This window comes from Crinia signifera, chromosome 9 (assembly GCF_055691185.1).
Source record: "Crinia signifera chromosome 9, ASM5569118v1, whole genome shotgun sequence".
Classification (NCBI taxonomy): Eukaryota; Metazoa; Chordata; class Amphibia; order Anura; family Myobatrachidae; genus Crinia; species Crinia signifera.
In genome coordinates, this window is record NC_139225.1 from 136,203,754 (window position 1) to 136,229,472 (window position 25,719).

The 25,719-nt window shown below is 46.6% G+C and overlaps 1 protein-coding gene across 2 annotated transcripts in view; it reads right to left on the reverse strand.

The window, feature by feature from the left end:
- Positions 1-25,719, reverse strand: part of LOC146036126 (leucine-rich repeat and fibronectin type III domain-containing protein 1-like) — a 181,172-nt gene that overhangs the window by 135,825 nt on the left and 19,628 nt on the right. The window lies entirely within an intron of this gene.

Sequence of the window (25,719 nt, forward strand, 5' to 3'; positions counted from 1 at the left end):
GGGCATCACGGTGTGTGCCATATGTATAATGGGCATCACGGTGTGTGGCATATGTATAATGGGAATCATGGTGTGTGCCATGTGTATTATGGGCATCACGGTGTGTGGCATATGTATAATGGGCATCACGGTGTGTGCCATATATATAATGGGCATCACGGTGTGTGGCATATGTATAATGGGAATCATGGTGTGTGCCATATGTATTATGGGCATCACGGTGTGTGACATATGTATAATGGGCATCACTGTGTGAGGCATATGTATAATGAGCATCACAGTGTTTGGCATATGTATAATGAGCATCACGGTGTGTGGCATATATATATTGGGCATCACGGTGTGTGACATATGTATATTGGGCATCACGGTGTGTGACATATGTATATTGGGCATCACGGTGTGTGACATATGTATAATGGGCATCTCTGTGTGTGGCATATGTATAATTGGCATCACGGTGTGTGCCATATGTATAATGGGCATCACGGTGTGTGGCATATGTATAATGGGAATCATGGTGTGTGCCATGTGTATTATGGGCATCACTGTGTGCGGCATATGTATAATGGGCATCACGGTGTGTGCCATATATATAATGGGCATCACGGTGTGTGGCATATGTATAATGGGCATCACGGTGTGTGGCATATGTATAATGGGCATCACGGTGTGTGGCATATGTATAATGGGCATCACGGTGTGTGGCATATGTATTATGGGCATCATGGTGTGTGCCATATGTATTATGGGCATCAGGGTGTGCGGCATATGTATAATGGCATCAGGGTGTGCGGCATATGTATAATGGAGCATCAGGGTGTGCGGCATATGTATAATGGCATCAGGGTGTGCGGCATATGTATAATGGAGCATCAGGGTGTGCGGCATATGTATAATGGGCATCAGGGTGTGCGGCATATGTATAATGGGCATCACGGTGTGTGGCATATGTATAATGGCATCAGGGTGTGCGGCATATGTATAATGGGCATCACGGTGTGAGGCATATGTATAATGGGCATCACGGTGTGAGGCATATGTATAATGGGCATCACGGTGTGAGGCATATGTATAATGGGCATCACGTGTGTGTGGCATATGTATAATGGGCATCACGGTGTGCGGCACAAGTATAATGGGCATCACGGTGTGCGGCACAAGTATAATGGGCATCACGGTGTGCGGCATATGTATAATGGCATCAGGGTGTGCGGCATATGTATAATGGGCATCACGGTGTGCGGCATATGTATAATGGCATCAGGGTGTGCGGCATATGTATAATGGCATCAGGGTGTGCGGCATATCTATAATGGGCATCAGGGTGTGCGGCATATGTATAATCGGCATCACAGTGTGCGGCATATGTATAATGGCATCAGGATGTGTGGCATATGTATAATGGGCATCACGGTGTGTGGCATATGTATAATGGGCATCACTGTCTCCTCCACCACTTTGGGACTCCCCTCCCTGCATCCCCTGCCACTCTGCATTCCCCCTCCTACCCTGCATCCTGTGCCACCGTGCCCCCTCACACTCTGTGTCCTGTGCCACCCTGTGTAAGTCCTCACTCCCTTCGTTCTCAGCCACTCTGCATCTCCCCTCCCAGCATTCTACGGCACCCTCCATCCTCCCCTCCCTCCCTGCATCCTCTTCCACCCTGCCACTCTACTGTGTTGGGAGACCCCCTGTCACCCCCCCCCCCATCTCTATCTCCCCAGCCCCACAGGCTGTAGAATAAACGCTGTACGCATGCGCCTATTCTGCAGCCTGAGGGGCTGGGGACATAGCCAGCAGCTCAGAGAGCCACTAGCCATGCCCTCACAGCGGCAAAAATTGGGCGTGGCCTTGTTGGAATAGGCCACACCCCCATATTGATAGGCCACGCCCCCTAAAAAATCGGGCGCGCCTCCGGCGCGCAACAACACGCCACCCCCCCCTTAGGGCTGCTTCAAGATTTTTCCCGGGCTGGTTTTAATTCCCAATCCGCCCCTGGACGCACGAGAGGAAAACAGGAAATGAAGCTCACAGCGGAGGGAAGACAGGTTATCTCATGAAATGCTGTCTCTTTCCTAAGAGGGAAAATAAGATCCAGGAAATCAGAAGCGCACTGCTGTGAGAGAAAATGACACCTCAGGAGATATAATCTCATTGTGCAGCTACCCCAGGAGGTAAGCTCACGGCTGAGACAGGAGAGGGCATCTCAAGAGATATTAGCTAATAAATAGAGAAGGGAACAACTCATCGCATGTAAACTCATCCTTGCGGAAAGAGAGGACATCCTAAATATATCTCTTTTCGAGGTAAAAGAGGCGCATACCTGGAACAAAACAATACACTTCGGGACATGTATTACTGTTGATATAAATTCCTGTACTGAATATGATTTATATTGTGTGCACGTTTCTCCATTAGTTACTGCTCGGTGAAGGGATTCCTGGCAGTAAATTCAAGTGAGCTAAAGGACCTTTCATGTCCAGGGGGAGGAGCAAGGACTGGGGGCGTTGCAGCTTCACTATCCACGCCACCACTGATTCGCTCGCCACCGTGCCCAAAGCCAGCCAGTGAGAGTCTGTCCCTTCTTCTGACCTGGCTCCTCTCACTCTCCTCCCCAGTTACGTGACAGGTCCCTTAGCCCTCTTGGATTGTGTCCTAACCGTAAACTTAGGGCTTGGGCCTTGGAAAGATATCGTAGCATAACAATGGTTGACATGAAAATGTTGACATAACAATGGTCGACATGAAAATGTTGACATGTGTTTTTGATGATTTTTTTATAATTTTTTGGACTTTTTACAACGTTAACATCCACATGTACTGGGAATGGCCGGTAGCACGGAGAGCAGAGCTAATTAAGGGTCCACTTTCTCAAGTGTTGACAAAGTTAAAAAGGAATGTTGACTTTTTGTGTGTCATGTGGCAACATTGACCGAATGCATGTCAAACTTCTGCTATTGTCGACCTACTGCATGCCGACCTATTGACTGTAGACCAAAAGACTGTTTACCTTTTGAACCACACCCTTTAATTTGAATATAAGCTATGTACGGACAGGCAACAGGACGGGTTTGTGGAGCAGCGCCAGTATGTATGGACAGGCAATGGGACTGTATTGCAGAGCAGCACTGGTATGTATGGACAGGCAACAGAACCAGATTATGAAGCAGCACCAGTATGTATGGACAGGCAATGGAACTGTATTGCAGAGCAGCACTGGTATGTATGGACAGGCAACAGGCCCAGATTGCGGAGCAGCAGCGGTATATATACGGACAGGAAACAGGACCAGATTACGGAGTAGCACCAGCAGCACCAGTTAGTACTATAGATGTGCACCGGCCACTTTTCGGGTTTTGGGTTTTGGGTTCTGATTACCTTGAGGTTTTGGGTTCTAATGGGTTTTGGCGAAACACCTCCTAAGTGTTTTGTGTTTGGATTTTTTGGGTTTTGGGTTCTGATTTTTTTGTTAAAAAAAGCATAAAAAGCTAAAATCGCAGAATTTGGGTGTTTTTTTTTATTTGCTCCTACGCTATATTAACCTCAATAACATTCATTTCCACTCATTTCCAGTCTATTCTGAACACCTCACAATATTGTTTTTAGGGCAAAAGTTTGCACCGAGGTAGCTGGATAACTATGCTAAGCCACACAAGTGTGCGGCACAAACACGTGGCTCATGTAAGAGTGGCACTGCAGCGGCAGACAGGATGGCAGTTTAAAAAAATAGGCCCAAAAAAGATCCCTATCTGGCTTGATCATGCACTGTTTACCATGTGCAGCCAAGGAGCAGTGGGCATTTTGTGCAGCACAGAGTTTGTCTGCAAGTGTGTAACTGTTTTGATCACTTTAACATCCAACAAGACCCCTATCTGGCTTGATTGTGTGATTATGATTAATTAATTGAGCCCCAGACCAGACAGGTACGGCAGTATTAGGCAGTGAGCCCCAGACCACACAGGTACGGCAGTATTAGGCAGTGAGCCCCAGACCAGACAGGCAGATACGGCAGTATTAGGCAGTGAGCCCCAGACCACACAGGTACGCCAGTATTAGGCAGTGAGCCCCAGACCACACAGGTACGGCAGTATTAGGCAGTGAGCCCCAGACCAGACAGGCAGATACAGCAGTATTAGGCAGTGAGCCCCAGACCACACAGGTACGGCAGTATTAGGCAGTGAGCCCCAGACCACACAGGTACGGCAGTATAAGGCAGTGAGCCCCAGACCAGACAGGCAGATACAGCAGTATTAGGCAGTGAGCCCCAGACCACACAGGTACGGCAGTATTAGGCAGTGAGCCCCAGACCACACAGGTAGATACGGCAATATTAGGCAGTGAGCCCCAGACCACACAGGTACGGCAGTATTAGGCAGTGAGCCCCAGACCAGACGGTAGATATGGCAGTACTAGGCACCAGACAGGTAGATAAGACAGTAGTACTGGGCACAAGACAGGTAGATACGTCAGCAATACTAGTATTGTGCACCACCAGAATTTATAATAATTAATTTTATTATTAGGTACTGCTTGGCAGTGGCACTCAGTGGCACACGTCAGTGCACAAGCAGCATGGAATTATTTTTTAGAGTCCCACACAGCACAAGTATTATTTTTGTTTTTATTAAATTAGTGTATGTGCTCACAAAGTTAAGTCTGCTGTCTTTGACTGCGTTATCGGTTCTTTTGCCTGTAGTCCCGCTGCCACTCACTGTAAGTGACGCCTATAGACGTCACAGGAGGTCTGACTGGCCTCTCTTTGGTGCAGATTTGGGCGCAATTCTCTGCTATTTAAATGGCTCAATGTAATGATACTTCACCTCTGATGAAAACCACTAGGAAGTGGTTGAAACAGCTGTTAGGTTACAGCTGACTGTCTGTGCAAATTATGCTTGTACATTAAACGCTTTTTTTCACCTACAAATTCATGTGCCGGTTCCATCCTCACCTGCAAAGGAAGGGGGTAAGTGCTCTCTATTTTCTATTTAAGTTCCTGGCACCGAAGACTTGTTACGTTCATGCTGAGTGCCATCCTGTTAAACAACTCTTTTATATATACATATATATATATACATACCCTCCAACATTTTTAGGGCAGAAATCGGTACACATACGGAAAGGGGGCGTGACCATGGATAAAAGGGGCGTGGTCACGCCCCCTTTCCGAATGTATACTGGCTGGGCATTTTTTCAGATATATGTACTTATGCAGGAGAAGGGGGGGGGGGGGGGGCAAGCCATGTTGGAGGGTATGCATACGATGTAATGAAGAGGATATGGTGAGAAGATTTAAAATATTATTAAATAAGTGCAGCCACGTTACTTGCAGTGTAGTGTGTCAGTGCTGGTTTCATTTGCTTCTGAGGCTCAAACAAGGATGATCCCCACACGCGCTGGCCACCTCACCCCACGCTGAGCAGTCACAGGCAGGAGGCAGCTTTGCGCCCAGAAGGTGCTCACTGCGCATGCGGAGAGGGCTGAGACAGTCCTTTCCCCTGAGTATGCCGGGTCCGCATTGCCAGCGCGTGACGTCATCGCGCTGGCATGGGACCCGCAATGCACTCTTGGGAACGGGTGCTGGGGCCAGGGGAGAGCGCACTCAGGGGTGTCACACTGAGCGGAGGAGCCCGGAGCCAGGAGGAGGACGGAGTCGGGACATGTTGGAGAGGGCACCAGTTGGTGACTGACAGGAGCCGGGGGGAGCAGACAAATAATCGGTACATTCGGTACAATCTTTATTTGCCGGTACAGACCGTTAAAAAACGGTACTGTACCGGCAAATCCGGTACAGTTGGAGGGTATGTATATATATATATATATATATATATATATATATATATATATATATATATATATATATATATGGATGTGTCCGTGCTGTCTGCAGAGGGGGGTGACACACATGGGGGCTGCAACAGGGGGGTGACACACATGGGGGCTGCAAGGGGGGGTGACACACTAAAGGGAGACCTAAACATGCTTAGGAGCTGCTGGAGGGGGACAAACTAAAAGGGGAACTACTGAGCGGCCAGGGTCCAATTGCTAAGGGGGATCTACAGAGCGGCCAGGTACAACTACTAAGGGGGAACTGCTGAGCAGCCAGGGAACAACTACTAAGGAGGAACTAAGGGGGAACTTCAAAGGGTACTATTCTGTGGCACTACTAGGGGGGCTGCTATATGGGACTACTGTGGGGGACAAGGGGCTCTCTGAAAGAAAAAAATATATATTTTTACTGCAGGGCTGCCCAGTGTCCCCTATCAGTCCAGCTGTGCTGCCCAGTGTCCCGTATCAGTCCAGGGGTGCCCGCATGTGTCCCGTATCAGTGCATGGGTGCCCCCATGTGTGCCGTATAATTCTATGGGTGCCCCCATGTGTCCCGTATCAGTCCAGGGGCGCCCGCATGTGTGCCGTATAATTCCAAGGGTGCCCCCATGTGTCCCATATCAGACCAGGGGTGCCCGCATATATCCCATATCAGTAATGGGGTGCCCACATGTGTCCCATATCAGTCCAGGGGTGCCCACATGTGTGCCGTATAATTCCAGGGGTGCCCCTATGTGTCCCGTATCAGGCAAGGGGAGCCACTTTTTTTATGAAAATAAAAGGTGGGGTTTTTTTCACATTTTTACTGCAATGGCTGTTAAATGTGCTGAAGTCCAGGTGTGAGCCAAGAGTGCCGTATAATTCATGGGGTGTTGCTAAGTCTACCATATAATTCCAGGTGTGCTGCTCTTTTTTTTTAATTAAAAGAATACAAATTTTTCTTTTTACTGCAGGAATATGTCTGCCGTATAATTCCATGCCTGCCGTATCAGTCCAGGGGTGCCGCCATCTGTACCGTATAATTCCATGTGTGCTGTATCAGGTCAGGGGTGCCCGCATGTGTGACGCATAATTCCTGGGGTGAGCCAAGTCTGCTGTATAATTCATAGGGTGCTGCTAAGTGTGCTGTATTAGTCCAGGGGTGATGCTAAGTGTGCCGTATCAGTCCAGGGGTGCTGCCATTTTTTTATTAAAAGAATAACAAAGTTTTATTTCTTTTTACTGCAGGAGTGTCACCATGTGTACCGTATAATTCCATGTGTGCTGTATCAGTGCAGGGGTTCCGCCATCTGTGCCATATAATACCATGTGTGTCGCCATGTGTGCTGTATCAGTGCAGGGGTTCCGCCATCTGTGCCGTATAATACCATGTGTGCTGTATCAGGTCAGGGGTGCCATCATCTGTGCCGTATAATTCCAGGGGTAAGCCAAGTCTGCCATATAATTCATGGGGTGCTGCCAAGTGTGCTATATTAGTCCAGGGGTGATGCTAAGTGTGCCATCACAGTCCAGGGGTGATGCTAAGTGTGCCGTATCAGTCCAGGGGTGATGCTAAGTGTGCCATATCAGTCTAGGGGTGATGCTAAGTGTGCCGTATCAGACCAGTGTTTGTGCTGCCCACTTGTGTCGCTTATCATAGTCATCCAGCTACTTCAGTGCAACCTTTTGGCCTAAAAACAATATCGTGAGGTGTGAGGTGTTCAGAATAGACTGGAAATGAATGTTATTGAGGTTAATAATAGCGTAGGAGCAAAAAAAAAAAGTGGTTTTAGCAGTTTTTTCAGAACCCAAAACCTTGAGGGGGTGTTTTGGCAAAACCTATTAGAACCCAAAACCTGAAGGTAATCAGAACCCAAAACGCGAAAAGTGGCCGGTGCACATCCCTAATTAGCATGACACAACATCGCAGGAGAAAGCCACAACATAATTGCCAATCCCCAGAAGGCTTAAACTGAGGAACGTACAAGTCACTTACAGCATATTATAACCAGTGTCAGTTTTTACCTATGGGCTGCAGGACTGCAGTCCTCATGTACAGTAACATCACACACTGTGCTTTGCCTAAGTTAAGCCAGATGCAGTCTGTGAGACTGCACTGTCTTCACTGTGAATGACAGTGACTTCCTATTGGAAGTCCGACCTGCCAGTCACCCAAGGCAGTCCCATTGGGAGGCGTTCCCTCCCTCCGGGATGCCTCTATAGACTGCTTCGGCTGCAGCCCATAGATTCTAGGGTATGAGCATGAGCACTACCGAGGCCAATACTGCAGAAGCAGCCCATAGAAGCTGAGGGCATGGGCATGTGCAGTACCGAGGACAATATTGCGCATGTGCATGTCCCAGGACCGCGTTGGGAACTGGGGGGGTGTGGCAGCAGAGGGTGGGGCCAGCGACAGCCCTCCTCCTACACTGAATTAGGAGCTGCCGCTGACTACAACGGAACCCGTCCCAGCAAAATTGCCAACTAGAATACACACAACTGCACTCTCCTGCCCAAGCAGATATAATAAGTCTATAATAAAGGACACACTGACCCCGTCCTTTCTCTGAGGTCTCCAGGGAGCTATTTGCTGTGCGATCAGTAATTCTGTTAGATGAAGACACCTGGGTAATTACCAGGGAAGAGCCTATCCTTGATCTGGGGCATACAGCACAAGCCTTGATCGCTGCCTTTGAGAAGAAGCACTCAGCTCATCCAATACTGTTGTTAATGACCTGAAAGGACAATATATGACCTTGATGTCCAGACTATGCCTAACGCATTCCTACAGGACATTAACACCGTAACTTATGCAGATCGAGAAAATGCTGCACATTACGCGCTTACAGCATTTACAGCAGGGTTCTCTTGCCTCATATGTTTCCTTTCCCACTCGCATTTTTTAACACTTGGTCTGATTCAGACTCGTACACACACAGCCTAGTGAATAAGATGGTCGACAGTCATTAGGTCGACACCGTTGGGTCGACATACAGGAAGGTCGACATGGGTCTAGGTCGACATGGGTCAAGGTAGACAGGGGTCTAGGTCGACAAGGGACTAGGTCGACATGGGGCTCGGTTGACACATGCGTTAGGTCGACAGTCAAAAAGTCGACATGTTTTTTTTTACTGTTTTTTATCTGAATATCGACACAGTGGACATGGAAACAATTTTAAGTGCGCCGCATCCCCTCGCATCGCTCACTGTCCTTGCAATGCGTCGGGCACGGTGCCTCGCTACACTCGGCACGCTATTTTGTTCTCCCACCACACCCTAGTGGATGGTAGGGCATGAAATACTGCCTGACGGCACAAGTCGGCTCAAAAACCAGTAAAAAAAAAAGTCGACCTTTAGACTGCCGACCTATTATTGTGTTAACCTAGACCCTTGTCAACCTATTATTTTGTCGACCTAGACCCCCTGTCGACCTTCCTGTATGTCGATCCAATGGAGTCAACCTAATGACTGTCCACCATTCGACGACCGTAACCCTATTTTTCTCCCTGTCTAAACTGATTTTTTTTTTACCACACTGAACACCAAAAGCAGGGAGGTCATATGACGTCACTGCCCACTGCAAGCAGGCAATGCCACGCCTGCGTTACCAGACGAACGCCCAGCATTTCCAGGGGGAGGCCCATAACCATAGGTCCACTCAGAACTTGCATATATGACTGCTGGGAGTTGTAAAGCCTCCACTGGGCACCATAATACAAACCCAGGCAGCTGTGACAGTGGGTACAGCCACAAACTTGCAGCTACAAACGCGTGTACATCTATGAACTTGAATCAGGCAATACACACTGTTCCGTCCACGTCCTGGCTGTAGTGTCAGTGACCACGGCTGGCTGATATACCTCTTCGGTGAACAAACATTGCGTACTTATAAAATGGCACCACTTGTTTTGAGACACTGAACCAGCCCCCGTCCTCTAACCCATTTTTATTTGAGCATAATAAATGTTTCTTTTCCAGCAGGTACTTTGATGGTTCTAAAACACCACTGAGCTATTATAAAGAATGGGAATGCTTAATTTAAACACTTGTTGTGTGGGCTTTTGTATAAGCCCTGTGCGTTGTATATCTCCCACTTGTTGCACAATAGACCTCTGTCTGTTTTAGTACTTTTTGTAGCTAAGGATTTTCTGGGCTAAGTACCAAATACAAGGCACAGGGCGACGCTGAGCTCATGGCACGTAAGTGCAAGTAACACATGCCAGCCTCCTCTAAATGCCATGCTCTGTCCCTGCTCCCATTGCTCCTGGATTCTTCCCTTGCACCAGGGGCTTACAGTTATTTTACAACGCAGGGCTGTTGTGTTGCTTGTAGACCTCACAGCCCTTGCTGCCTGCTCTCACCGCCTTATTGATCTATGTGTAATATTACTACCTGTAACTCAACTCTGGAACCAACCGACATGGAACTGGCAGCAAGTCTTGGATTCCCGTCTGGGCAGCCGGGCGGTTGTGTGTGTGTGTGTGTCTGCAGAGTCCAAGAGCTTATTCATCAGAGAGCTATCTGTTCCACCACACACAGAGCTATCCCAGCAGCCAGACACAGGTCATCCCCTCTGTTCCAGCCTCTGCCCTCCCTACTTTTTAAAGAGATTCATTTTAGAGGAGTTAATATGGCGAATGGGAGAAAGGCGACATCACAAAAGAGACATCATGTCTCTTTTGTGATGTCGCCTTTCTCCCATTCGCCAAATTAACTCCTCTAAAATGAATCTCTTTAAAAGGTAGGGAGGGCAGAGGCTGGAACAGAGGGGATGACCTGTGTCTGGCTGCTGCCAGACATCAAGTCATGGAGAGAGATAAAATCGAGAACTTGCCTGAAGCAACCAATCAGCTTATTAATATTATTTGAATATTATTATAATAATATTATTATAAAAATGACAGTTAAGGGCATATACACTAGGCGTTTTTTGCCCAGTGTGTATGCCGTGTGAATTTGTGAAAATCGCTGGCCGGATTTTTTTTACCTGGCCTAGCAATTTTCACAGGGAGGGAGGGGAACCAATATCCACATTAGGAGACTGTTGAAAGATGGTCGGTAAAACAAGCCAACAGACGATGTTGAAGCACGCTTAACACTCACCAGCCAGCCATACACACTAGCAGATTATGGTGCCCATTTATCATAGATCGCATGTACAATGAATGTTACCGCCCAGGATCGCATTGTAAAATACGGTCCCATCGGTGGGATGTATGATACCTGAGGTACAGAGACAGGGCTCTGAAAAGAGCCTGTCTCTGCGATGTGCTGAGCTAGAAGCCAGGGGGTCTGCGCATGCGTGTTTAGCCCTTAACCCCGCAATGACCACACTGCCGCCGGGCCAGTGCGATCCTTAGCCCATTAGCTACAATGGGCTATAGCTCAGAGATGCAAAGCGCTGGTGCCCGATGTTGATACATCGGGCAGCTTCGCATCCCTGGGCTATAGCCCCTATGGGGGATGCGGCCGGCAGCGGTGCAGAGGGGATCGCAGCAGGGATCGGAGATTCCTGCTGCGGTCCCCCTTTGGTACATTCGGGGGATAATTGATAAATGATAAATGTGGCCCTTTGCGCTTAAAATATAAAAAACTGATTGGGTGCTGAGGGCAACATCCCCTCTTTTTAGAAGCCATAATAAATGTACCCCTACATTTTCAAAGTGTACGATGCACTCTAATAGAGATTGTAATTAACCGATGATAAATGGGAAGTCATTCCTGTATGGTATAAATGGTATGCAAACTTCGGGGTAAACGTACTAAGGTGCTGATTTTTTAGAAGAGTAGATGTTGCCCATAGCAACCAATCAGAATCAGCTTAACAATTATCTAGAAACTTCTAGAAGATAATTGCTTTAGGGCCAGATGCACTAAGCTTCAAAAGTGATAAAATGGAGAGTGATAAAAAACCAACCAATCAGCTCCTGTCTGACAGCTGATTGGCTGGCTGTTTATTGCTCTCCATTTTATCACTTTTGAAGTTTGTGCATCTGGCCCTATATAATCTGGTTGCTATGCGCAACATCTCCACTTTAAAAAAAAAAACTGTATATCAGTAAATCTACCTCTCACTGTCGACAATAAAATGTTAACAACTTTGTTCTAAATGTCAACGTGCAAATGTCAACTTTGACAAAATTCTGACACTGCAGCCTCATGACCATATCAGCATTACGGTAAGGTTGTGGCTAAGGTAAGGCTCTAGTTAAGGTTAGATACTATTGTCCATATTTGCACTGTCTACATGCTGACATTCTGTCCGTGTCAACATTGTGAATTTTGACAAATCAAATGTCGACATTCAGACCATGTCAACATTGTCATATTTCACATTGAATTTCGTACTCTTATACCACAACCAGATAAATCCTGGAGTTTAAGCTTTTTCAAAATATTAGTGTATCATTTGCATATATTGGGTGGGATATACTAAACCTGGAAAAGTGATAAACTGGAGAGCGATAAAACAACCAATCAGCTCCTACCTGTCATTTTTCAAACACAGCCTGTGGCATGGCAGGTAGGAGCTGATTGGTTGGTGGTTTATCACTCTCCGTTTGATCACTTTTAAAGCTTATTACATCTGGCCCCTAATATTACGTAGCTTATGTCTTTCAATGTGTCTCAATAAGTAGGCATGCCTCTGCCGGACTAAGTATTGGAAAAAATGGGTGCAGCCTGCACCATGTGCCCCCCCCCCCCGGGGTCTCAGTACACTGCACCCATTATAGATATGCCGGTATTTGTTTCCTAGTACGGCGCCCACGATTTTCAATCGTATGGCATTTTATGCATTGTATCGCATCGCATGCCATATAGCCTCATGCGATGCGATACGATTTTTAATTGTATAAGCACCCTCCAACCTTTTTAATTGTATAAGCACCCTCCAACCTTTTTAATTGTATAAGCACACGCCGACCTTTTTAATTGTATAAGCACCCTCCAACCTTTTTAATTGTATAAGCACCCTCCGACCTTTTTAATTGTATAAGCACCCTCCAACCTTTTTAATTGTATAAGCACCCTCCGACCTTTTTAATTGTATAAGCACACGCCGACCTTTTCATACCCCCACTATCCACGTCGGCGTGGAGTTGATTTTATATAGTGTGGCTCGACGCTCGCCACACTTCGGGTTGGCGTTGATAGTGGGGGTGGCTTGGGGGTGCTTTTAACATTGTAAGCACCCCTTACGGTGCTTATACAATTAAAAATCTTATAGGGGGGGGGGGGCATTTAACATTGAAAGCACCCATTAGGGTGCTTATACAATTTAATATACGATGGTATACGATTTTAAATTGTATAAGATCGGGTACCATCGCATCGCATACCATACCATTTTATGGCTTATGGTATACGATGCGATGGGTCGCCGTGCTAGGAAACAAGTACCAATATGCCACCGTAGGCACCACTTGCCATAAATAGTGGCAGCTGCCTAGGGGAGCCCCTGAGTCTGACATTCACAAAATGAAGAATGACTCTAAGGAATCCTAGTAGAGGTTTTGTCTATGGTGCTGAAAAACCTGGCACTGGCCCTCAATAGTGCCCGACCCCATCCAATAGGTGCAACATGTTCTTATGAGACCTTTATTGACTTTGGACCCTTCTTTTCGGCCACATTGGAATTGTTTTTAAGTTGGATGCTGACAATGGCCTCCTCTATCCTCGAACATTCAGAGGCACATATGTACGCCAGAGAATGGTTGTATAATGCCTTTTCCATAAAGCTGCAGACAGGCGCCTGTCATTGGAAGCATCGTCAGGAAGCAGCACAGATGCTCGATAACTGAATTTGAAAATGGAGAATTTCCAATGAGACAGATGCTATGTACAGCGGGAGGCGGAAGTGATGTCCTCTAGCCATTTCCTTCTCACAGCTCCTGACCGGAGGCGCCTCAAGGGACCGACCCAATGGTATAAATAACAATTCTACTTTCACACTAAGGAACCCCTTCTCTTCGGAAATGCCTCTGAGCCCGAGTCTGACACTTGACAAATAAAGTACCAGTAGGAGAACCCCTTTGAGGTAATGTACCTGCAGTTTATAGGGTGAGTTCTCTTTAATCTATTATAATCTATTATAATGCTGTTAAAACGGTCTCTTTCTTCTCTTTATATTCTCAGACTGAAGCCACGAGCACTATGGGAGCAATAACACAGCAGATATAGGATGCAGATATACAGTAGTGACACTTTGATCACCTGGGTGTTTAAGCCCTGGGAAAGCAGTGGCTATACTTAATATTTGTTGTAGGCAGCGAAAGCACCAAGGACCTTATTCTGGTTGATTCACAAGGCTGCACTTTCCACCCTGTGAATGCTGATGCACACGTCCCCCCCCCCCCCGCACGCTGCGCTCCTATGCAGGGGCTGCGAATGGATGTCCATTTGCAGGCTGTGGAGGAACACCCGCATCAATCGATGGTCACCGACCATCGAATAATGTGGAACGCACACGCAAATCTATGGTTACTGCGTGTGCATAAGGTTACTGCGTGTGCATTCAGAAGGAAGTAAATGGGCAGCTGACATCTGGTGTTGTCAGCTGGCCGGGCCCCCGGCGCCTACGTCACGGCCGGATTAGCATGGGAGCGCCCACCTTTTTCATGGGAATGCCCATGAAAGGCTGGACGTTCCCATGGGCGTGACTATCTGCTGTCGCCCCATGCCCTCAGCCTTTGGTGCGTGCACCCAGCGAACAGACTGTTTACCATGGCCGCACGCACCCAGCATATGCGCAGAAATGCAGCTGCACGTGCACATACGCAAAACATTCCTTGCGAACCGACCAGAATAACCCCCTAGGTTCCTAAGACTTCATCCTTCACTGTGGATGCTACAGACAATGCTCATTCAGCAGAAAAGATGCGGGTCTGATACGGGTCCGATTCATACCTATTCACTGGGCTGCGGATCTTTGCAGTGAACGCCGCCCGGCCAGAGTCTCTGACCGCCACTGTGCACGGCTGCAAATGCGTTCGTAGTTGTGCAAACAGGGGTTATTCCATTCAGAAAGACTCACCACTGAATAGATTTCCCCCGTGCAACTGCGGAGTAAGTCTAGACTCTCCCAATGGCCGGTTCCGCCTGTGTTTTTTGGCTGAACTCTCAGAAAATGCTGGAGTGCTGCCCACAGACAGCCGCCGGTTGTCAATCATCTTGAGAATGGCCAGCAGCGAAGCCTATACATAGCTGGCTTTATTCGTATGGGGGCCCCTACCCATGCTTACTGCGTATTGTGCACATGCGCAGTCTCAGGGATGCAAAAAGGTCACAATTGGTTCCCTATATACGGGCAATGTGCAAGCATCGAGATCCATGACGGATCTCACTGACTCCAGTTGATGGCTCAGTCAGGGCAGTCAAACTCTGGAACTTTCTTCCTGGAGAGGTGGTGTCTCAATTAATACATTCAAAATAGGGTTGGATAGGCACTTATTGCTGAAGGAAATCCATGGGTACAAATAAGAAATACAGGTTGAGTATCCCGTATCCGTATATCTATTATCCAAATTATTCCAAAAACCGTGGTTTTTGGAATCATTCGAATTTTTTTTTTTTTTTTACCCTCCCTAACCCTCTTTTTATACTTACCAAGTCCCAGGGCGTCCACAGCAGGCCTCCGGCATCTTCTTCAGGGTCTCCAGCGGTCCCAGGAATGCATTGCGCGAGTGTGCGCGCGCGCCGGTGACGTCACCGGTGCGCGCGCACACTCGTGCAATGCATTCCTGGGACCGCTGGAGACCCGGAGAAGATGCCGGAGGCCTGCTGTGGACGCCCGGGGACTGCGTGGACGCCGAGGGACCACCGGACACCATCAGGGGACAGGTAAGTATGGCTAAAACAATTTATTCTAAAAAACCGGAATATTCCCCTATCCGGAATGCTCGTGGTCCCGAGCATTTCGGATAGGGGATACTCAACCTGTATAATCTGTCTTCAAAATATCCAAACATACTATACAGCAATGGATAATCTATTATAATAAACTAGATTGAACTGGATGGACGCAAGTCTTTTTTCAGCCTTACCTACTATGTAACTATGTAACTTCGGCTATACAGTGTCTCATCAATACATATACCCCAAAAAGACGAGATGCAAAAGGTTGACAGGGTTCAAAGGTAAAAAGGGTCCAAAGGTCAACATGAAAAAGGGCGGCATACAATAGGTTGAGAGGGTCAAAGGAGGTTATTCTGATCGGAGCGGCCAAACGTGCGTACGTTCACTATTAACGTACGATAGCCGTACGCGGCCGTTAGGGTTAGGTCCACCCACAAATCAGCCGCTTACTTACGGGCAGAAATACCGTAGAAGGGGAGTGGCGTACAAATGAGCGTACGGCAACGTACGCGGACGGCCCAGCCCCTGCACTCCGACAACAGGCGTACAACTGAGCGTACGGCGCCGTTTACGGACGTCTTTCGTCCGTCTTCCCACCGACTTCTTGCGGAGATCTGAGCGTACGCCAGTTTGCACGGACGGGTCCCTATTGTTTTCAATAGAAAAGTCAGCTTATGTCACCGCTCGTGAGAGTGAGCGTACGTCCGTGTACGCTGACATACCCTTCATATATATGGACCTGCAAATGTTGCCTTTCAACTATAATTATGAAAATTAATTAATTGATTGAATTAATTAATGTGCAAAATAGTGGCCATGGGCTTAAAACATTGCTGAAACATCCTTTGTAGGTGTTAGATGTGGTTTATGTTATTGTATCATAAATACAAAACCTATGTTTGTATTAGAGTGAACACGTTGACACATGTCGACTTGTGTAGATTGAGTGTGCTACTGTGTAAAGTCGATGAAAGCACGTAGTGAATGTGTCGACCTGTTTAACAAATACCTACCTTAGCATATATAAGCAGGTCTTACAAAGATTCTTACCTTAAATTAAACAAACCTTGAAATGTAGAGAAGTATAGAAAGATAACCTTCCAATGTGTTAGAGTGCTGTGTGTGGCTTGCAGGTAGTGAATTCATGGTTTTGACTTAATAGACTGCAGCATTGCTTATTACATTCAGGTGTATGTGTTTGAGTAGTAATCCGCGTAAATTAGCTAACCCAGGCGCACGCTGGCATGCGGTATCTGTAGGGGTGGTTTGAGATGTCGGTTGGCGGCCGCCTGTTTTGTGTCCGAAATGAGCGGTACTTTAGTCGATCGTGCGGTAGTAGCACCGCTCATTTTTGGTGCACACCCCCGTGTACGCCCATATTTACGCCCATTTTCCCTCATTATTTCGGCCGCTCCCATCAACACGCCCCTATGCCGCCCCCATTACCCGTACACTCGCGTACAGGTTTTTTCGCACGTTGAGGCCCCGGCCGTAAGCGTTGTGGAGTGTTCGCGCCGGCGCATTAGCGTATCTGCACATGCGCAGATCATGAAAAACACCGGGACGTACGCGTACGGCCCGGCCGCTCCAACCAGAATAAGGCCCAAAATGTAGACAGGGTCAAAATGTCAACATCAAAAAAAGTTGACACATTATCGGCTTGTTCTTACTTCAACAATCACGTCGGCACAGAGGGAGAACATAATAGTGTGTTGTGTGGTGAGGAACCGTTCCCAAAGCATGGTGAGTGTAACGAGCCAGGCGAAGCTACGCGTTAAACTAATTGGGTCAGCAGTTGTCAACATAAAAAAATTTTTTTTGACCCTGTCTACCTATCGCATGTCGACCTTTTGGAGTAGACAAATTGACTGGCTTTCTAGAAACTGTCTATCTAACAATCCACACCCGGATCTCACATCGCCCGCATGCCAGTAGTTTGCAAACAGTAAATAATTGAACAAATATCCATGTCACAGACAAATGATAGCATCCAGCAGAGAGCTTTTGATGTACAACTAAACCATGAAACGTTAACTTGTGATGTAAGCTCCACTTGAACAGCACTTGTTTCACGCGTCCGTCCCCCCCTCGAAGAGCCTGCACGGAATCCAAGGCGCTTGTCATTTTTTATTGACCGTGATAACTTTGCTATAATGTACATCACGCAGAGATGTCACTAAAGGGAGAGTTTTACATAAAGGTACTGTAATAGCGACATACAGTACCAGGCCATTGAATAAATCCGGCAGACCTTGGAGTAAGGTGAATGTTGGGAGATTTACATAAAAAAAAAATAGCTGTCAATGTTAAAATGAGTGTAGAACGTTTTTCTCTTACATTTTGTTCCGCAGCCCTGTAGTGTACAAATTGCTTGCGACTTTTATTTAGAAATGTCCCCCAGCATGAATTGTCCTGTGCTTATTGGGGCAGAACAAAATAAGGATTGCAACCTTACTATTCACCTAGAAATAACCGCAACACGACAACATAAAGGAACACAGCCTTGGCTACTCCAGACCAACATCTCCAATCCCAATGAACAATGCAGAATTGCAAAGTGGATAAAAAAAGGGGGGGGGGGTACAAACAACTGAAAAAGAATCAGTTCACAAGTGAATGCACAGATGTAACAGGGAGTTTATATCACTATCTACCAATATATGAGAAAATGATTGATTAACTAATATCCTCCACTCATTATAGCCCGAGGTAGATTGGCATGGAAAAACCTGCCAGGGAAGTTTCTGGAAGCGGCTTTCATGGAGGCGGGGTCTGTTGAGGGGGTGGGATCACTTCTCATAGGGCCTAAGTTTGGCACAGCTGCAGACATTCCTTGTGTCTTTTCCTGTAGTTCTGTCTGCGACTTTATGCCAAGTCCACTACAATGGCTTTCCCGGGTGCAATGGGCCGATTGAGAATTTAAGTGGCCCTAGAAAATGTGTTACTCATACGTGCCCACATAGTCAACGTGCTACCTTCTACCACCTAACACACCTATACCAACATATAACCTCTACCCTCCAACACGGCCACACCACCAGTCACCCTCTATGCTCTCCCAGCCCTATGGGCAAGAAGGCCCAACAGGAATATTCCCCATGCCTTCTATAGCCAATCTGCCCCTGATTACAGCCCATAACACAATGTGGCTAACCAATAAACCGCCTTGAATTATTTTAAGGACAATGGGCGGGATGTAATAAGGGGAAAATGCGGTAAAACCCCTGTTTTACTGCATTTTCCTATGTATTAAAACCCTGCCGCCCCGTTACCGCAGGGGCTTCTTTTCGCCTCCCGATGCCTCTGTAGCAAACCCGCCGACCCCCCTCTCCCCCTCCCTCTGGCTTACCTGGTCCAGGTCCTCCTGGACCCGGAAGGTAAGCCCTTCCTCCCCCTAGTAACGCAGCCGGACGTCCTTCCGGCTGCAGGGGGGAGGAGGAGGGGCCAGGGGCAGCCTGCTTAGCTGTCCCTGGCGTGAGGGGAGAGCCAGGCAGCAGGGAGATGACGGAAACCCCCCGCACACCAGAGTACAGGTATCGCGGGGGTGCTCCGTCACCGCATTGCGATGCCAGCCGCATATGTTAGTACATATGCGCTGGCATCGCGGCGGACAGCCGGCGAAGGGCGGCGATGTATATTAATACATCCCACCCAATAACTGCCATCGGACAATTCAAAGAGCAGAAATACCAGTATTACTCACAGTAGGGCAGATGTATTATGCCTGGTGAAGTGATAAAGTCGAAGGTGATAACACACCAGCGAATCAGCTGTTATCTGTCAATTTACAGACCGGGTTTGAAAAATGACAGTTGGGATCTGACTTTCCATTTATCATGTCACCAGGCTGCTCTAATTGGAAGTAACCCCCTGTTGCAGTCAGGTCTTAAGGTGGGACAACGTGTTCACTGAGGCGGACTGGGAGCAAAAGGAAAACTAACTAAACCTGAAAGGGACAGGCTGGAACCCGCCTGGGGTGGCCCAGATGGGAGGTCATCCACCAGGTGTAGCTGCGTATACTGGTGGAAACCACTAAACAGATAAACAGATGTAACACACAGTGGATGTATGAACACAATATAAATGCAACAATGCACAGAGGTGGTATATACAGATGCACCGGTGGACAAAGATGGTAAGGTACATGGTGCAGGTGCAACAATGCACATGAATGGTATAAATAACAAAAAAAACACAGAATACCGCACTGAGGTGGAACAACCTAAAGAGGTTGAATCAACCTCACAGTGTGGAAATACACAAAGATGAAGATGTTAATGCAAGTATACTGGGAATAAGAAAGACTGCAGGGAGACCCCTGACTTATCTGGGATGATGTGAGACCACCTATGAAGATCAGGTAACAGCAGCGCAGGTACACAAGGAACGGCTGGAGACTCAGATTGTAGCAGGATCCAGGAACCAGGAACACACCACTGGGACTAGCAGAAGGCAGAGTCCAGGACCCTCAGCAGGAGTGCTAACTGTAGTACACTGGGCTGTAGCAGGGTACAATAAGGCTAAGACTAAGCTGGCAAGAACACCCCAATGGAATTGGAGCTCAGACCAAACAGACTAGCACACAGGACTGGGAACTAGGTACTATATTGGCGATGTGGTATAGGTCAGAATGCCTTATGAAGGCCTGAGGTAATCACGGCAACTATGCACAATCCAGCCCAGCCAGGCTAACGAGGTCAGACTTGTGCATAAATTAATACACAGGAGATTGGGCTGTAATAACACAGACTCACCACTGGAGGCCACCAGAGAGTCGATTACCAACACAGACTGAAATTAACCCATGACAGACAAGACAGATATGAGTCATAAATGATTACTCCTAACACTTGGGAGGTTTGGAATACACTGTACATAAAAGAAGAGACTTGGGAGGTTTGGAATACCGTGGACATATGAAGAAGAGACTTGGGAGGTTTGTAATACCCTGTCCATATGAAGAAGAGACTTGGAAGGTTTGGAACCCCTTGTCAATATGAAGAAGGGACTTGGTAGGTTTGGAACCCCTTGTCAATATGAAGAAGGGATTTGGTAGGTTTGGAATACCCTGTACATATGAAGAAGAGACTTGGGAGGTTTGGAATACCCTGTACATATGAAGCAGAGACTTGGGAGATTTGGAACACCCTGAACACATGAAGAAGAGACTTCGGAGGTTTGGGATACCCTGTACATATCAAGTAGAGACTTGGGAGGTATGGAACACCCTGTACACATGTGAAAGAGACTTGGGAGATTTGCGACACCCTGTACATATGAAGAAGATACTTAGGAGGTTTGGAACACTCTGACCACATGAAGCAGAAACTTAGAAGGTTTGGAACACCCTGTACATATGAAGTAGAGACTTGGGAAATTTGGAACACCCTGTACATATGAGGAAGAGACTTGGGAGGTTTGGAATACCCTGTACATATGAAGAAGAGATTCGGGAGGTAGGGAATACCTTGTACACATCAAAAGAAGAGACTTGGGAGGTTTGGAATACCCTGTACATATGAAGAAGAGACTTGGGAGGTTTGGAAGACCCTGTACAAATGAAGACATCTAGGAGACTTGGGATGTTTGGAATATACTGTAAATATGCAAGAAACTGGCAGCATTTGTATTATTCAATGGGCACTCCAGACATTCAGATTTCAAGTGCCAGAACACACAGAGCAACAGCATCTATGGAAACAGTTTTAACACATGAACTACTCAAATTTAATTGGTACATAAAACAGCAAAGTTTTCGGTCTGCTCAGAAATCCTTTATCAAGCAAAAGGGTCCTGACCAGACCTAAACAATGCTGTTTCTTGCACCAAATAAACTCAAGTAGTTTTTGTGTGCAAACTGTTTCCATAGATTCCATAAATTGGACCTGTACTTCATGGGTTAAACCTCTAAGAGATTCTCTGTCTTATTAAAGTTAAATGAAGGCAAAGGACCCTCTAAATTCTACTTTGCAAGTGACACCCTCCCCCCAGTGAGTACTCTATTGAAGCATCTTGCTGCTTCTCAAAGCTTTTCAACATCAGACACAACCCATCATCAAAGCTACAACCGCAAACTCACCACATGCTGCCAAGTCCTGAGAACAAGCTTGTGGATACATCACGTAACAGATTACAGAAATCCCATCAACACACAGCTCTCTACATGATTCTGGGGTCCTAAGAACCTGGAGTCTCTTCCAGAGAACAGTAAGAGCATAACATATTTGGAGTCCTCCTTTTACAACCTGATACACTGAAATACACATAAAGAAGAAACCTACAGATGGAGCATTCCTCAACTAGCCTTCTCTGGTGAGCCATGGCTCACCATGGTTTATTTTCATCTATTGTTCTCAGCTGCAATACAATACATAGAACAATACATCAAGGGATTAGTAGAGGATTAAATCCTACATCTCTGGCTCACTTAATCCTTTTAAAGGAACAGATGAGGATGGCTCCATCTGTGCGTTCTTGGGGCAGAGGACCCATCAATAACTTTCTGTGCTAAGAGTTGGCAATTTTTTATGCTTAGGGTCATAAATAAATGACATGAATAGTAACAAATGGTAACGAGCAAAGCACCCAAGCCTATTCAACACTATCGTGAAGCTAGAAGATCCAGCAGGTGGCGTTACAGGACTGAGATGGGATCATCCAGATTTCCAATGGCCATTCGCATGAGCTAACCAAGGAATGGGACTCAATATTCTAGCTACTCACAGGTCACTCACCCTAGAGGACCGAGCAGCAGGACTTACAGTAGAATTAATTCTAGCTTCTCACAGGTAACTCACCCAAGAGGACCAGGCAGCAGGAATTAGAAGATATTCTAGCTTCTCACAGGTCACTCACCCTAGAGGACCAAGCAGCAGGATATAGAAGATATTCTAGCTTCTTAAAGGTCACTGACCCTAGAGGACTGAACAACGGGACTTTTGAAGCAATGGACAGGACAGGTTCCTCATATTAAAGACCTATAAAATGGACAGGGCTTATTGCTCTCAGCAGGGGTTAGGGTCAAAGATGGGTAATGTTCCTCACAACACATGTCACAATGATGGAACAAGAAAGATTTAAGATATCAAAGATTTTTTATGTGAATAAGATCTCGATATTCTAGCTACTCACAGGTCACTCACCTTAGAGGTCTGAGCAGCAGGACTTACAGTACAATGTATCCTAGCTTCTCACATGTCACTCAACCTAGAGGACTGAGCATCAGGACTTACAGTAGAATGTATTCTAGCTTCTCACAGGTCAGTCAACCTAGAGGACCGAGCAGCAGGACATAGAAGGTACTCTAGCTCCTCACAGGTCACTCACCCTAGAGGACCAAGCAGCAGGACATAGAAGATATTCTAGCTTCTCACAGGTCACTGACCCTAGATGACTGAACAACAGGACTTTTGAAGCAATGGACAGGACAGGTTCCTCACATTAAAGATCTATAAAAATGGACATAGCTTATTGCTCTCAGCACGGGTTAGGTTCAAAGATGGGTCATGTTCCTCACAACACATGTCACAATGATGGAACAAGTAAGATTTAAGATATCTGATGTAAATAAGATCTCGATATTCTAGCTACTCACAGGTCACTCACCTTAGAGGACCAAGCAGCAGGACTTACAGTACAATGTATTCTAGCTTCTCCCAGGTCACTCAACCTAGAGGACAGAGCATCAGGACTTACAGTAGAATGTATTCTAGCTTCTCACAGGTCACTCAACCTAGAGGACCGAGCAGCAGGACTAACAGTAGAATGTATTCTAGCTTCTCACAGGTCACTCAACCTAGAGGACCGAGCAGCAGGACTAACAGTAGAATGTATTCTAGCTTCTCACAGGTCACTCAACCTAGAGGACCGAGCAGCAGGACTAACAGTAGAATGTATCACTGACCCTAGAGGATCGAGCAGAATGACTTACAGTAGAATGTATTCTAGCTTCTCACAAGTCCCTGACCCTAGAGGACCAAGCAGCAAGACATAGAAGATATTCCAGATTCTCAAAGTCACTTACCCTAGAGCAGTGGTTCCCAACCCTGGTCCTCAAGTACCCCCAACAGTGCACGTTTTCCAGGTCTCCACACAGAATCACAAGTGACATAATTAGCTCCAACTTAGGTTCATTTAAAATGTGCCTGAATAATCTGTGCACCTACTGGTGACCTGCAAAACGTGCACTGTTTGGGGTACTTGAGAACCAGGGTTGGGAACCACTGCCCTAGATGACCAAGCAGCAGGACATAGAAGATATTGTAGCTTCTCACAGGTCACTTACCCTAGAGGACCGAGCAGCAGGACAGGTCAGGTTCAGGACAGGTTCCTCAGATTAAAGATCAATAAAAATGGACAGGGCTTATTGCTCTCAGCAGGGGTTAGGTTCAAAGATGGGTCATGTTCCTCACATCACGTGTCACCATGATGGAACTAGAAAGATTTAAGATATGAAACATTGTTGATGTGAATAAGGTGGGACAGCAATGAACTTAGACCTGTCCTGATATGTTGCTTCCGACTGTCTTCTCATCTTAAAAGCTGTCCCGTACTCTTCATACTGACCCAGCAATGTCATGAATCTGCAATGACTTCTAGTCGTTACTATGAGAAAGCTGTTGTGTCTTTTATTATTTACTTTGTGGGAAACCTGACCACTGGCAGGTTTTCCACAAACGTGCTAGTGGGCAGGTTTCTGAATACCAGGCGATGCTCAGAATGCCAACGTCAGGGGCGCTGACAGATCTGACAGAACCCGGTAAAATTACTGGGTGTGACCTATCGGAGGGAAGTGGCCACGTCCCTGATTTAAAAAAAACTTAGCAGGAGTGCCTGTGCCTAAACTGGCAGATGAGTTCGCACACCCGCTAAGGGAGAGAGAGGACAGGATTCTACTGCAGCTGCCTCTCTCCCCAGCTCAGCACACAGCACTGAGCAGCGTGTGCTGGGCTGGGGAGAGAGGCTGCGGCAGCTGCAGTTAGTTCTCTCTCTCCCTGCTCTCTGCAATGGGGGAGGGGGGTAACGAGCCACTCCATCAATTCCAGGCCTGGGTAAAAAGTACCTCCCCCTCTCTCAAAACTAGAGGCCAGCGTCTCTCTGGGGCTACTGTAAGTGTAAGACATGTGTCGTCAACTGTGCTGCATGAACATAGCAAAGACAAGAAGGCCCCTGCAGATGCAATAAAAAATACTGTATGCCAGTGGTCAGGTGGTCAGGTATCCCACAAAGTAATTAATAAAAGACACAACAGCTTTCTCATAGTAACGACTAGAAGTTGTTGCAGATTCTTAAAAAGCGCAGCATAGTAGGGCGATGTGAGGACAGATGTGGGAGCTGACAGGCGACAGCAATACAGCAGATGGCTTTGTGTGGTTAGGATAACCATGTGGTATTCAGTCTATGGGCATAATACAAGTACCATGCCACATATGCCAAAAGACCATCTGAGCAAAGCTCTCTATGTTGTTGCATTTGTCACCATCACAATGGTTTATAAAATGGCCAATTCTAGCACAAAATGTTAGTAATCTGCATTTTCTTTTCGCTTTTGAAGATCCGTCAGTAACATTTCCTGCTGTTTACACACACTTAGCGGTTTTGTCTTGACTTGTTTCTTTATGTGAATATCACTTAACTAGGAATCTCGAGGCATAAGAGAATATTTACAGATATTTTCAGTGACAGACATTTATTCAGAGTGCAAATACAGAATTGGCAGCACAGCCATTAGCGGAGACAGGGAGAGCTCAATGTAGTGGCATGACAAAAAGCATTGTTACCAACAGCTGCAAGTAATGGTACCCTAAATAGCGACAACACTGCAATGTTCTAGAGATAGCTTGGAGAGAGATAATGTAGAGATTGAGAGGTATATGTACTAAGAATGGGTGAAAGATAAAGTGGAGAGACGTAAAGTGGCAACCAATCATTTTTCAAAAACAGTCTGTAACATGACAGGAGCTGATTGACTAGTATTTGATTTCCATTTACTTTATCTCTCTCAAGGGCTCTGTACATAGGCTGGTGAGAGATAGAAGTACCAACCGATTGGCCCCT